The sequence below is a fragment of the Meriones unguiculatus genome, chromosome 12 (assembly GCF_030254825.1).
Source record: "Meriones unguiculatus strain TT.TT164.6M chromosome 12, Bangor_MerUng_6.1, whole genome shotgun sequence".
Classification (NCBI taxonomy): domain Eukaryota; kingdom Metazoa; phylum Chordata; class Mammalia; order Rodentia; family Muridae; genus Meriones; species Meriones unguiculatus.
This window is the reverse complement of record NC_083360.1, coordinates 35,385,888-35,400,813: the sequence shown is the minus strand read 5'-3', so window position 1 is coordinate 35,400,813 and position 14,926 is coordinate 35,385,888. Positions and strand designations below refer to the sequence as shown.

General features: G+C 47.8%; 1 long non-coding RNA gene across 2 annotated transcripts; it reads left to right on the top strand.

Moving 5' to 3' along the window:
• Positions 1–6,822: 6,822 nt before the first annotated feature.
• LOC132646735 (uncharacterized) lies at positions 6,823–14,657 on the top strand. Of its 2 annotated transcripts, none has more exons than XR_009584986.1 (4): positions 6,823–6,945; positions 11,157–11,594; positions 12,872–13,088; positions 14,359–14,657. It is a non-coding gene; the product is annotated as an uncharacterized LOC132646735 (long non-coding RNA). The 2 variants fall into 2 exon arrangements; XR_009584985.1 differs by having other exon boundaries at positions 6,841–7,058.
• Positions 14,658–14,926: the final 269 nt, after the last annotated feature.

Genomic DNA, 14,926 nt, shown 5'->3' with positions numbered 1-14,926 from the left:
AGGGGCCCTCTCTCCCCACTAACCTTCTCTCTCTTACATAGGGTTGGGAGGTTGGAAGGAAGGTTGAGGCCTCAACAGCCCTATCAAAATAGAGTTTTAAAAACAAGTGCTACAGGTTCGTGTCAGGTAAGGGGCTGAGGGAGAGTCCCCCAGAGGGGTAACAGATTCAGAAACTCAGCTCCATCACAAAGCAGCAGGCAGCAGGTGCAAGCTGACCATTCCCATCCAACCAGGGAAGCACCCCTCTTGTCACCAGAGAGGGACAGGGGAATTGAACCTGTTCTGCTTCTGGTGCTGCCATTGCCTATCCGTGGCCGTCATTGAAGGGGCTGGGTATGAAGAAAGAGGGACTTTGAAGTCCAGGAGCCAGGGGTCTGTGCAAGCCTGTGGCTGTGGATGATGAGTGTGAGAGCTCACTCCAAAGTTGTCCCCAACACAGCCTGAATGTCCACAGGTAGACCCAGGATAAGGAAGTCCTGGGGCAGTCACTGAAAAGCTCAGCCCTTGATGAGCCATGCGGAGAAGTTCTGTATTTCCTAATAGAAAACCTTTACACTAAGGCATTCTTTAATTAAGCAGTACCTCCTCCATGCTAAAAAAAAAAAAAAAAATTGTTGAGAGGAGAAGATATGTGCTTCAGGAGAGCAGCTGTGATTCTAAATGTGTTGAGCATCTTCAGAAGAATGCAAAACAAAGGACAGGATGACTACCACAGGAGGGTATGATTTAGGAGCCTGAGAACAGGTGGGTTTTCCTATGCCCTTCCTCCGATTTCTGGATCCACCCCAGGTGCTTATGTTACATAAAGAATAATCACACTGGGCAGCAGATTTAAGTAAGAGATGGAGGGCTTGCCTGGCATACACGAGGCCTTGGGTTCCATACTTCAGGCCTGAAAAAAAGAATATGGAATTACTCTGATACCCCTTCCTCCCCAGCTTCCTGGACTCATAAAAGCGACTAGACTTTGCAAATCTGGATTTTGTTCAACTTGGACAGTTTAAAAAAAAAAAAAAAAAGCAGCTGGGCCAGCATCTGCCAGGGTAACTGGAGTAAGGTCAGGTGACCACACTGCTCCCGGACACTCATGAGCTCATGAGTGTGTCTCTCATTATTTCTGCTGATTAATTTATTTGTAACAGAGTCTCACTAAACAATCTGGACCAGATTCAAACACATAGCAATCCTCCTGCCTCAGCTTCTTGGATGCCAGTATCACAACAGCGTGCTACCATGCCCAGTTATGCCACTTTTTTTTTTCTGACATAGATGTCCCAAATTCAGTACCTCGTGAAGAACCTGATCAAGTGATTTCCGTTTTTAAACACTGTTATTTTAAATAAACATTCAGATTTTTGAAGAGTTTATTTTTGATCATGTGTATGGGGGAGGGGTTTGTGTACATGTGAGTGCAGGGGCCCTTGGAGACCAGAAGAGGGTCTCTGAGCTCCCTGGCTTTGGAGTTCCAGGCAGTTGTGAACCACCCGATGACAAGAGTGCCAGGAACTGAATCTAGGTCCTCCTCAAGAACAGTACCCCACCTCTCCAGTCCCTAACACTTAACTCTAAGTTATTTTAAATGATAGCTTGAATGTAAGTCCCAAATAGTTTCATTTCTGGATGGGGAATTTGTGCTCTGAGGTTTCACTTTGGCTTCCTCGATTTATGTTCACTGTCCTCATTTGAAAGGTTTCCTTAATGAAACACAGGAAAGGCAAAACAGACAAATATTTGGGACTCTGTGCCAGGCATTTGGGACTCTGTGCCAGGCAGTGGCCAGGACCCCAGTAGTTTGCTCTGCTGCGCACTTGCCCAGCACTTAGCCAGTTGTCCTTCCACTGGGTCCTCCCTGCTCCTGTGCACAGCAGCTCTTCCTCCTTTCCAAAGATTGATTTCCCAATGTTTCCATTGCTTACCTCACAGCCACACAAACCAAACAGCCACCAGACTCCACTTTGATTCCCAACATTGTCAACACACATGAAGCCAGCCCCCACACACCCCACTCCAGGCCCATGTAGACAGCCAGTTCATTGGCCTGTGCGGTGTGGGGTGGGGTGACTGGCCCTTCTCCTGAGTCACAGCCTGACTCAGCCACCTGCCTATGCCTAGCTCTAATCCTGAACCTTAGAAGCCCACTCGTTTTCCAAGGAGATGCCCTAAACAACTCAATTTCACTTCCACACTCCGGCTTTGCATTTTCACACTGGAATTTCCATATTCCAGGTAATTTTCTATCTTTGTCCACAGTGTTCAGTATACCCTAGAAGCCATCCTTCAAGATTCCTGTGGCTTCCCTCGAGTGGCAGACGACCCTTCCTCCCAGCTCCTTAATGGTTTATTCCCCGGGGCTTCTGTCTGCATGCCCTTGCCTCCCGCCACAGTGGAACAGAGAGGAGCGTTCTCCTGAGTGAGGAAGACAGGGTCGGGCAGAGAGAAAAAGGGGTAATGGGGTGTCCCAGACAGTCACGTGCTCACAGCTCAGCAAGCAGGTTAGTCTAGGGAGGGCCCATAAGCCCATCCAGTGCTGCCTGTGGCAGGAAGGAAGAGAGTATCAAGACTGTCTGAGCACCTCTAGGAAAAGCTGGAGGGAAAGTGAGATCCTCCAAGCAGCAAAGGTTGCCGTGATGTGACCAAGCACAGATAGCAGAAAGCAAGAGAACCCACCAAGCTCATTGTGCCCTGAGAATGGCCAGCAATTCTCTCCACCTGGAAGCACAGAATACTCAGGGGTCTAAGTGTGCTGATGAGGAAAGCCTTAATAATGATTGAAATACTTCAAGTTGGAGTAATCACCAGGAATGGACATGATAAGTGTCCTATAAGCAACTGTACATCCCAGGAGCTAAGATTCTTGAAGACCAGGCTGGGAGCAACCAGGACTAGCAGGGGGACAGGAAAATAATGCTTTGGGTTTTTGTTTTTGTTGTTTTCAATATTTTGTTTGATTGGGACAGGGTCACTCATTGTCAAGGCTACCACTGAACTTACTACGCAGCCAGTGCTAGCCTCAAGCTCCTGATCTTCCCGCCTTCACCTCCCAAGTACTGTGATTATAGGCATGTGCCAGCCTGATGCCCGGTGTCTTGTAGGTGCTTTTTCCACACAGCTGGTGCCAAAAGGGGATGTCTGGCATGGAGGGTGCCACTCCTGCTTCATCCAAATCAAAGCCTGTGTATTTCCTGTACACTCGGGAGGCACTCCCTCCCACTCCATTGCAAACTCTCTGTTACAGAAGGAAAGTTGACAGAGCCCTTCTCTTGGCAATCCCAGCCTGCACTCCAGGGGGAGCTGTGTGAAAGGCCACGGCAGCATCTCAACCAGCGATGCTTCCTCACACCTCTGCCTTTTTGTTTTGACAACTTCTACAACAGTGTTGAGTCTCACAAGCGAAGAAGCCATCTCTGACAGTTTTATTAGCACCAGAAGAAGAGGGGGTCATGTGGGAGCAGAAGTCTGCATTTTCACCCCGGATTTCCTCACACACACACAACACACACCCCACCCGCACCCCCACCCCCATCCTCCCACCCCAGTGCATCGCATAGCCAAGGCTGTAAAGAGATGAACTGCTGCTTGGCAAAGTGGCTGCTAAATAAATGTGAGCGGATAGCACTGGGGCTGCCTGCAGGCTCCCCCAGCTGCCAGGGACAGAAGCCGCCGGGCCTGAGGATGATGAAAGCACAGAAGGCCTTCCATCACATGCTGTTCCCTTCATGCAGGGTGCTGCTTACCCACAGGCAGCTACAAAGTTAGGCAATCTGGGCTCCAGAAAAAAAAAAAAAAATGGTACAAGAGTCAAGGGCAAAAGGGAACCTTTCAAAGGTGAAAAGTGCCGCAATCCAGGGGAAACCTCGGAAGAGGTTGTTTTGAAGCTGAGGGAAGAAAAACACAAAAAAGATGTTCTGCCCACAGTCTATGATTAACGTGGGGATGATGTAAAGCCATGCAAAGGCCTGGCCCGCTGTGCTAGCTCCCGGGCAGATGAAAGGCACCGCTGTGTGGACTGTATGAAAGCGGGGAGGGATGCTAGCCCACACCTACGCTCCCAAAGACTGTGAGCAGCAGGGACCTTGTCAAAAGACCTCAACCTCAACCTCGGCATTGACAGCCAAGTCACCCCCTCCAGTGTATTTGAGGGGTGTGTTGAGATCAGTTTGAGAGGGCAGAGATTAAGTGCCATTCGGAAAGCCTACAAACATAACCACTCATGGTCTTCTTCCTGGGCTCAGGCACCCTGTTCCCTCACATCTGTAATGTATATGGAGGTCTAGGCAGTCTAAAGCTACCAAGAGCTGGAGAGCAAGGCCATCCTCCAAAGCTTGGTGTCCAGGGATGTACCTGCCACTCTATTTTAACATGTGTCCAGGGTTCCCACAAGCTCATGTTCAGAGTCAGCAGCTCACAAAGCCCTGTGGTCCCACCCTCACTGGAAACCACCTCTTTAGGGGAGGACGGAGTGGAGTGTTCAGGGGTAATGGATGCATTTCTTCAGAAACAACACCCAACACCCAGCAATGGCTACATCTGGGTGTTGGGAGGGGGTGGAAATGAACAGTACTGCCTCCCTGTGTGGGGAGCCTAGCCTCTAGTGTATTCAAGTCCATACATAAGTTGGTGTGAGTGGAAGCAAATTCTAAAAATGTACAAGGGAGACACAGGAAGTGTCGAGGAAAGAATGACTGTAGGTATAAGGACACATGACTCATGGGAAAAATATAAACCTCTTTTTTTCTAGTTTCAAATCCATCATAGTTTTTTCTTTAGAGACAGATATTTGAATTCAACGTTGTCAGTTATGTTGTATGAATATGTTATTGTTTTAGTGGAATTGTTTATTGTTTAGTGGGATTGAATATTGTTTATGTGGGATTTTAGTTGGGCTGCAGTCTGTCCACACTTGTTCATCGTCTCGTGCAGGGCGTGGCTTTTGCCAGCTGGTAACAGCCTTCCACGGCCTTCCACGTGCGTGTGCGGCATGGAGAGGGGCGTGGCCTAGGACTCTGAGGCTATAACTAGAGAGCTGAGAAAGAGAACGATTGATGGGCGGTGTTGGCGTGTGGCATGTAGTAGTTTGGAGAGACCAGAGACTGATGCTGTGGCCGTTTGGAGCAGACAGACAGCGAGAAACACTTTGGAGCACAGCAGCGTGGAAGAGACTACTAGCTGTGTCTGCGGTTGACGGAGATCGGTATAGCCCTAAAAAACCCTCAACCCTAAACAGCCGGGAGAAGTAAAGGGGTCTGGGCCCCCTCCCCCCACTACCCTTCTCTCTCCTACTTAGGTGGGAGGATTGGAAGGAAGGTTGAGGCCTAACCACCCCAAATAGAGCTTAAAATGAGCGCTACATTTTCAGTATTGATATAGCAAGAACTATTTGTGTATCCCGAGAGAATCCAGTGCAAGTAACCCCTTCCAGGCAGTGAGTGTGAAAGCCAGGCTTGCTTCTGAATCCCGTCAGCCATTAGTGCAACAGGAATCATGTATGACCAGTCAAGTCACTGAGTACATGTGTCATGTCGACCATTTTTAAAAGTGATTTTTTTTTCAAATCTGTTCAAACCATATCAAATCATTCTATTATAGTGTTATTTAATATGTTAATTATATTTTAAAGAAAGAAGCCATGGGGCCAGAACTTGAAAGATCGTAAAAGTTGGGATATGAGGGGGTCCTTGCATGGCGTGGTATGTTAAGCCTTGTACTTTACTGAGGACTCTGAGGTGAGGTCTAGGCTGGGTCCTTACCATCTCTATGACCTTGAACAAATTACTTGACATGTCTTCAATTGCTCCTTTGTCAAATTGACTAATACCTGCTACATAAGACATATATATAAATTTATAATTATATATATACATATACATATATATATATATATGATTAAACCATAAAAGGTCATGCTCACCTTCCAGAAAACCGGGATGGCTATGTGTAGGAAGCTGGGCATTTGTTTCCTTTCCCAGGCTGGACTCTGTTTTGATGGGTCTCAGTGCCATCACATCTTCTCATCCCCCTGTGAGACTGCAGGCCCCACCCTGGGAGTGGTGGGCTGCCTGCCTCTTCTACCTCCAACTTCTGTCTTCTGCCTTCCCCAGGCCCCTCCGGATCTGCCACGCTAGTGTGCTTGACTGTTTTGAAGGCCTGACACTTACTTCTGTGCAAAGTCCCCTGCCTGCAGATCTTAGCTGGTGGGACCGAGACACAGATGGCTAGTTCTGGGGCCACGTGTCATACTGGTGACAAACACTTGCCACGTGCTCTGCCTCATTGTTGCCTTAGACTGTTAAGGCCTGTCGTAGTCACGGTGGCTTTTCTGAAACTCATGTGCTGTCAGGAGCTCAAGACTGTCCAGAAAGACATCACTGAGTCACATTAGCAGAGTCTTGGGTAGCAGAGAGTGGGGGTCAGGAAAGCCCTGACCTGAGTTATTCAGACGGGGAGTTTCACCATTTAAAGAGAGTATGTGCTCATCTCGTGATCTTTCCAGGGACATGTAAACTAAGTGATACAGCTTTCCTTTTTCCTCCTTCCCTCTCTGCCTCACTCCCTCATCCCCTCCCTTCCTTTCTCTCTTCCTTTTTCCTTCCCTCCTTCCTTCCATCATCTCAGAAGAATAGTTTTACTATGTTTCTCTCACTGCTCCTAAAGCAAGCAACCAAAAACTTAAAAACCTCTCAATGGAAACAGCTCAGAAGAACACATTTAGGCAATTTCAAAACATTATTTACATAAGGACCAAATGTGATTGTGAAAACTGTAGCTAGTGGCCATCCAGGCTTTACCGGTGACAGGTTGTTCTTAGATACCATGTACTTCCTGGTTCCTTCCGGAGCAAAGAGGATCATCTGCTGCTTAATGGGGGAGAAGGGGGTCAGAGAGTGGGGTTCACTGCTCCATACTTGGGGGCACTTAGCACCAAGTTAAAATCCTGGGACTTCCAAGGTGAGCCCATGCTTTTCACCCCAATAATGTTGCCTGATCTATACTTACCTGAGGTTTGTCCCTAAGGTGCGGAGTGAATTTCTTCATCTCTCCTCTCTCAAGAAAACAAAGTGGTAAGTGAGGGCTTTCCCTGTTTGAAATCCTGAGAAAAATACAGCTGTGGGATACTGCATGGAGTCAGCACCAGCCCAGAGCTGAGACTGTGGTGTGCACTCTTACCCTTTGGGGACTGCATCTATGACAAGAGAGACCAAGAGCCCTCAAGGCAGGTCTTCCTGAGGCTTCAGAGAGCAAGAAGGGGAATGGTAGGAGATTAAGTAGGGCTCATCTGCCCTGTACATAGCACAGCACAGCACAGCTGGCTAATTTGCCACACACAGCTGTGTGTGGCTGACACTCTATTGCTGGTGGAGCTCGGGGGTCTAGCCCTTTGAGAGTACAATCTGTCATTAATGCACTATAAACCTCCAAGTATGCCTGACTTTGAACCAGCAATATTACTTGCTTGAACGTGCCAGGGACAACCAGATTGAGTTGTCTCTTAGATTCAGGGTGTGTCATTTTTAAGTGCCCAACTAGATGCCATGCACACAGCCAGGAAAGACACAGAGCAAATCAGGATAAAGAAAGGAATATTCAAAGAGAGATGCATGCCCAGTGGTGTTACAGGTCTTTAACACCAGCATACAGAGTTCCAGGCCAGCCAGGGCAACATAGTGAGATCCTGTTCCAACCCTCCCCCCACCCCAAAAAACCTTAAAAAAATCAAAAAGTTAGTTTCATCAAAATATCTAGAGTATCTGGGATACAGGAAGATGGGTACATTTAAAAATTATTAGTTGGACCTAGTGGTACACACCAGTAGTCTCAGCAACTCAGGGGACTAAAGGGCAAGAAGATTCCTTGTGAAGAGTCAAGGTGAAGCCTTGAGGGTGACACATGCCTATAATCCCAGCACTCAGGGAGGCAGAGGCAGGTTTGATCTCTGTGGGTTCGAGGCCAGCCTGGTCTACAAAGCAAGTCCAGGATAGCCAAGGCTACACAAAGAAACCCTATCTCAAAAAAAAAAGTTGTGGTTATTAATAGTTACTATTGATATATCTTTTACTCAATCAGTGGTTAGTCCTAAACTAGATGTATACCCAAATCATCGAGATTGGGATTTATTTACTTAGTCTAGAGCACAATGGTGGGCAATAGTTACTCCATCCTAAACCTCCAAGCCCACATAGTTTCCTAACATTTAGATTTCACCCATTATACTTGCTTTTAGTCATATTCTAGGTCTGGTCCATCTCTCCACATGGTTCCAAGACCTCTCCTCTGGATTCTCCTTCCCTCCTCCTGCTTCCTCTCTCTCTCTCCTGGACCAAGATGTCCCACCCTATCCCTATCCTCTCCATTGCTCAGCATTGGGTGGTTGTTTAATTGACTATATAGAGAACAAATGGTGGCATGTTTACACAAACCTGGGACAGGTGATGCTTAGAGCAAGCATCACAATGCAATGTCCAGATTGAAGCCAGATAGTGGGGGAGAGAAATCAGCATTTGAATGAACAAGGGTTAATTGTATACATTCCAAAAGAACATTATACCAACCACCAAACAAACAAAAAGACTTCAAGGTGAATCTGGGAAACAGGAAAGCCAGGCACCTAGGCTCCACCATGCAGAGCTTACTAGTGTGCTGTGCTTAACTATTTTGAAAATCTGCTTATTACTTCCATGCAAATTCCCTCAGGTATTTAATGATTGCTTTGGGAACCCAGTGTTGGTGCAGGCTGGGAGTGACTCAGTTGCCATTCTCAGCAGTTCTCATGGCCTGGTGTAGAGGCCACACTGTGGCTCCGCTCATTGTCATCTTCTGAGAACCCTTAGAAATTCCATTATAAGACCCACCCAGATGAGCTTAATCGGGAATTTAGCTGCACCAGTACTCTGGGAGCTAGCAAATTAAATCTGAGAACAGCTGAAAGGGAAGGGAGGCGTCCTCTGCCACAGACATACTTGAGATTCTAGCACTTTCTGGTGGCTCTAGGCTTGTCTGAATGTGAAAAGGTCTTGAGTCTCTATTGGGTTAGGTGCCCTGATAGCCCTGACAGTGTGTTATGGGAATTCAGAGATATTCTAAGATAATACTCAAGTCCATGAAGAAGAAACCAGCCAGGTGAAAGCCCTCAGGGTGAGGAGAACATTACCCTGGCACTGCACTGCCACGTGGCCATTAGGTGTGTTCATATGCACCTGTCCAGGCCTGAGTGGGAAGTATTGCCAAGCGTATTTCTAAGCTCTCTAGTCCCAAGAACCAGGTGCTGTAACAGCCTAAGCACGCCCAGAGGAAAGACAGGATGGAGTCAGATGCACGGGTAGGCATAGAGGGGTGCTGGTGGGAGTGAGAGCTCGGAGTAAAGTGTGGCACGTGGAAGGAGACGTCCCGTAGACGCTGTGAGCAGTTCTGGAGATTGCTCTCAGGCTGCCTGCCAAGTAGGCCCCTAGCAAATCCTATCCTATCCTGTGAGAAGCTGCTGCGGACCCTGGGTGTGCTCTACGTTAGATGGGTCATAGCATCGCGTCCTGGCCTGAAGCCCCAACACCACACGCTGCGGTCAGCTCTGGACTGCTCCCTCCTAGGTCTCCCCAGCCTACTGCTGAGAAGTCAGGAGCACTCCCTGCTCCTGAGTAGAAGCCCTCTGGGTTCCTACTGATGGAGGCTTTGTCCGTGGGTAGCAGACTGTCCAGGCTCAAGTGTCAAACTCATTTTCTTAAATAAACAAACAAACAAAAAATTACGACATCCAGTTATTGAAGTCTTCCAGTTCCTCTCACCCCCTGAGTAACAATGGCTTCTTTAGCATTTGGGGGTTGTCAATACTTGCCTTGGACACTGTCACTCTCACTACAAAAATGCAAGAAATTGCTTTATAAAGGTGGACTAGGGCAAAATGGCAACCTGGTACTGCTATCAAGCTGACCCCAGTTGGAATGTTGTTGTGCTGCCTGCATGAAGGATTTGTCTAAATCCTCAAGCCGTACAGAAAACAAAGTGCTAGTTGCTATCAGGTCATTTCACTTAAAGCCTCAAGTGGTGGAGAGAAGCATGCCCTATGGCAAACACAAATGTGTTTAATTTCAGATGGTCAATTGCAAAACTCTCTTCAAAATGCCAGCATCCACCAGCTGATGCTCAAATTCCTTACATAAAATGCTTTAGTGTTTGTGCATAACCTAGCCGTACCTTGCTTCCTCATAACAGAGAGCACAAACGACTCAAATGCCATGGAAATTACCACTTTGTGTTCGGAATTACCATAAGAAAGCCCCTGCATGCTCACATGCGTGCTGCTACTTTGGAAATTACCTACACTGGACAGTTTTGTTTTGTTTTTTTTTTTTCTTGATTATTTTCTGCCTGCACTCAGTTAAATCCACTCATGCAGGGCCTGTGGATACGAAGGCTGTGGGAAGCTATCATTAGTGTCTAAGCAAAGGGTGTGCATACAGGATATTGTTAAGTCTAGGTTTTATCTTGGAGGAGAAATTCAATCCAAATGACTGGCGTTGGCATATGATAACCAATGACAGCATGGCCCACATACCTCCAGCGATCAGCTACAGCGGTGGTTCTCATCCTCCCTAAGGCTGTGGCCCTTTAATACACTTCCTCATGTTATGGAGACCTACAACCATAAAGTTATTTCTGTTACTACTTCAAAACTGTCATTTTGTTGCTGTTATGAATCATAATGTAAATATCTTGGTTTTCCAATAGGTCACAGGTGAGTCCTGTGAAAGAGTCGTTTGATTCCTTCACCCAAGGGAGCCTCCAGCCCAGCTGGCCTCCCCTGTTCATCATTAGTCTTTTTAGGCTGAGATTTCTGTGTTGATATCATTTCATTGATAACATTTAACTATCCCCCAACCCCCAAGATAGGCAGTTTGCTAGAACATTCTCTGTGCTTCGACCCTATCCTGGTGACCCATCTCTGACTATTGCTCCCTGTGCTTAACCATCAATGTAAAGGAACTGGGGGGGGTAGTGTCCCCCCATGTATGTGCTTTAAGTCTCCAGCCATGGGTGCTTAACATTCCCTCCTCTAGGGTTACTCTAGGGTATGTGTCTCTGGGTGGTTGTGCTTCAATAAGAGTGTACTCTCTTCCTGTGAAAATTGTGCAACTATCTAGGACCCAGATTTTTGTTTTTATCTCCAGGTTCCTGAGTTGAGCTCTTCTCTAGTGAAAAAGAGGCCAGACTGGAAGAAACCTGCCATTCACAGCACTCCCAAGGAGATGGCTATGGGCTGGAGCCCAAGGCCCTCAAGAAGGACCTTCCAACACCACCAGTCCTTGATATCTGAAGATTCCTTCCAGGACTCTGTGTCCCAGCTGGCAGGGGTCAGCCCCACAGCCACCTTCAGAAAAAGGCTTTCAACTGTTCAGGACTTGGAGAGTTCCAGTGAGCAGGTGGAGCCCCATTCAGACCATCTAGCTGCAGAGGAAGAACCACGCATGTCAGCCTCATTGAACAAGGAGCAGCTTCAGAAGACAGAGGCCCTGCAGGCAGCGAGCCGGCCAAGGAACTCAGGAATGCCTGGGATTCCAGACAGTCCCTGGCAGAGGAGACGGGACCCAAAGAAACAAGCAGCTGCAGTAGGTCTTCTGACTCCCAACTTAGCCTTGTCCCCAGGGAGCTCCAAGTCCCTGTGTGCCTTCCAGATTTCATATGGGGACATTTACCTTCCATCATTTGGGTTCTTCTGGCCCTGTGCTTGGGTACCCACTGCAGCATATGAGGTCACAAGGCCCCGCAGCTTTTCTGACACCCAGTGCTCAGCTGTCATAAGATGGCTTCTTGCTCAGAAGCAATGCTTTGAATGCTGCTGCCCATGTACACCATGACTCCCAGCCCTGGCTCTGAAAGCCTTGTCCCCAGTGCAGGCTCTGGCTGGTCCTTGTCCCAGGTCTCTAGCTCACAGGCTTCCAGGTACCAACAGTCTTCAGCACCGAGGATTCAGGAGAGCAGTTGTAGGCAGAAATTGTCCCATTTGTCACATCACTACATAGGTTCTCCTAAAGGGCCATTATGTTCTTTACTTCCCTTTGAACTGTGCCTTGACACAGCAGGATGCTGTTACCATAGGGTCCTAGGTCAGCGCTGGCTAAGCTGCCCCATCTCTTCCCTAACTGCAAATAGCTCACCCTCACACAGACAGTTATGAGTCACACCTAACCCTGCCTCTCTTTGAGGTGCTTCTGCCTCTCCTGATGCCAGCGCCACTCTTGACCAGAGCCCTGAAGATCAGATGAGTACCAGAAAGCATCCTGACAGGAACAGTGGCCAAAGTTGAGACAGCACTAAGAAGGTGTACCTTTAGGCCAGGTGTGGTGAACAGCTGTAACCCCAGCACTGGCAGGCAGAGGCAGGAGGCCAGCCTGAAACCGTCTCGAACAACAAAAACATGCTATCTGCCCACTTTCCAGTTCCTGTCAACAGACCCCAATTCCAAACACCTGTTAACTGACCAGTGGAAGCCTGTAGCATGTGTGGGCTTCATAGAGAGGCTTAGGAGGGATCTTCCTGCTTGTTTCTTCCCTGTATCCCTCCTGAGGATGCTAACCTCTAGGGTAGCAGAAGTCAGTACAGCCAGCCCCTTTGCTCCTACCCACCATTTGCAGATTTTGGTCTTTCACTCTGATAAGCCTCAGATGCTGACCTCTACCGAGGCTGAGAAAGCCTGAGTCTGGGCTCCACCCCTTCTCCACACACGGGGTAACACAGAAGTCATGGAGAAACCTGTGGGTTTGTCTGGTGTCTCAGACCTGGATGGGAGTCTAGGCCCGCTGGGCACCAACCTCCCAAGTGCAGGGTGCACACTGGTTGCCCATAGCGAGAACAGTTCTGCAGGTTGCTGTCTTTTTCTACACAGATGCGACGCATGCGGCAATGGGAGGCCCAGATGCTTCTGGAAATTGAGGAGGCGGTTCATCACGAGCTTACCATCCAAGAAGGTGTCCCTAGTACTGGGATCCCTGACCAAGCCCAGGAACCATTCAACATCAGCACAGTCAGTGTAGATGCCCAAGACCCTGGTGCCCTGGCATGACTTCCTTGTCTACACCACTCGTGCACACCAGCTGGTCCAGGTGAGTAAGGTGGGAGCAGATCTTGCTATCCAAATGATGGAAAGAATGGCCTCAGCCTGGGTCAGGGTGGAGTAAGCCAAGGAACAGAGTTGGCAGTTTGAAAGAGAATGAGATTTTGTTCTGCAACCTGTAAAGGTCACTGGGCCTGATTGAGCCCTGTGCCCTCTACACTCTGGCTTTGACCTCGGGGACAATCTCTATGCTCCTCTGACCCTTGTTTCCCTTATCTGAAAAATGACAAAAGGTATCAGCTGCAATACAAAGCATATGGGCCCAGCTGCTGGCCCAGCTCCCTCTGCCCTGGAAAAGCCATGTGCACTGGGGACTTCCTAATTCTTTGGGCTGATTTCATTCAGGCTTTTGTGAGGTGGGAACAGAAGGAAATGGGATGGGAGATCCTGAAATACTAGGCCAGGTACAAGCTTGGTTTGACTGGAGGTTCTGAGCTTGCTTTTGGGACTTAACTAGGCCTATAGTGGAGAGGAAGGTCATCTGCTACGCGGAACCATGGCTGGTACAGATGGCGAGAGAGGACTAGTGTGAATTCCTGAGGATAGGAGAAACTGGAAAGGGGCACAGTTTAGGGTCCCCTCAAGAATATCTTGGATTGATTTCCTACTCATCTTCAGGGCAGCATGATTAGAAAGCTCTGATTTCTAGACAGTGGGAAAGATGCAGTTGCTACTCAAGGCTGTTCTGTGGATGGAGCAAGGGGAATAGAGCCCGGGTAGCTACCCTCTCCACTTTCTCCCCATGTTCTATCTCCATTAAGCATCCCAGCCCTGGGTGGTGGCTGTCCCCATCCCAGACAGCATAAGGAAGAAGGTGCAAGATGGGTGCCGTGGAGCTTCGGCTCACATCGGACTGCCTGCAGGTGCCCTCAGGCTGACCTCTTTGTGCGGACGTGATATGGCCACTTAAATACAGAGATCCTTTTTAGTCTTAGAAATGTTTGCTGTTGTCCTGCTAAAAAATATAGATGGATACATGGATGGATGGATGGATGGATGGATGGATGGATGGATGGATGTTTATATTTCCAATGCAGTCTACCCCACCTCCCACCTGCTCTGTCCACAGTAGGGCAGTGGTTGGCTGCAGATAAAAGGTTGGTGCTATAGTGGAATCACACGGAGAAAGCCCATGTGATTAGGGCTTTCTAATCACAAGGAATTAGAATAGGAATAGGGCATAATAAAGTCTAGTGTATGTAAGGTCTAGGGCCGTCTGCTTGTAGCCACAGGTAACAGGTTTCCTTGTCTGCCTCCAGGACTGCAAACCAGAAGCTGCCACTGTGCAACTCCAGCAGCTGCAACTGTGAAGGGCAACTTTAGATTTCACGTGACGTGATGTTCTCTATAGGTGATCATTTACTTTATATTTAAACATCTGCATGCTTTACAAGCCACTGCCTACTAAGCCTCCATTTTCATTTGTGTAATTATCTGGCTATAAAAGCAGTCTTGTGAAAGTGTCAGAGCTTTATTAATTTTTCAAATAAGACAGGGTACTATTTTTAAAACCTGATTAGAACTGTGTGACATGGAGATTGAATACATCAGAGAAAAGTCCTTCCAATTTTCGTTATTAAAAATAAACTCTTTTCATGAGAACTATTTCCAAAGTTTGTGCTGGAATGCAAATCAATTCGTATATAGAGCCAAGAGAATTCTATTTCAACCTCCCTTTTTAAAGACTGAAATTCAAATACAGAACAAGTTCAGAGAAGCAGTTTGGGGCACTGTGTTCTTGAAAGAAAGAATTGTAGGCCCCAGAGGAAGGGCTTAGGAGACAGATCATTTCCTGGATATTTATGTTGTTCTTTCTGGATTGTTGTG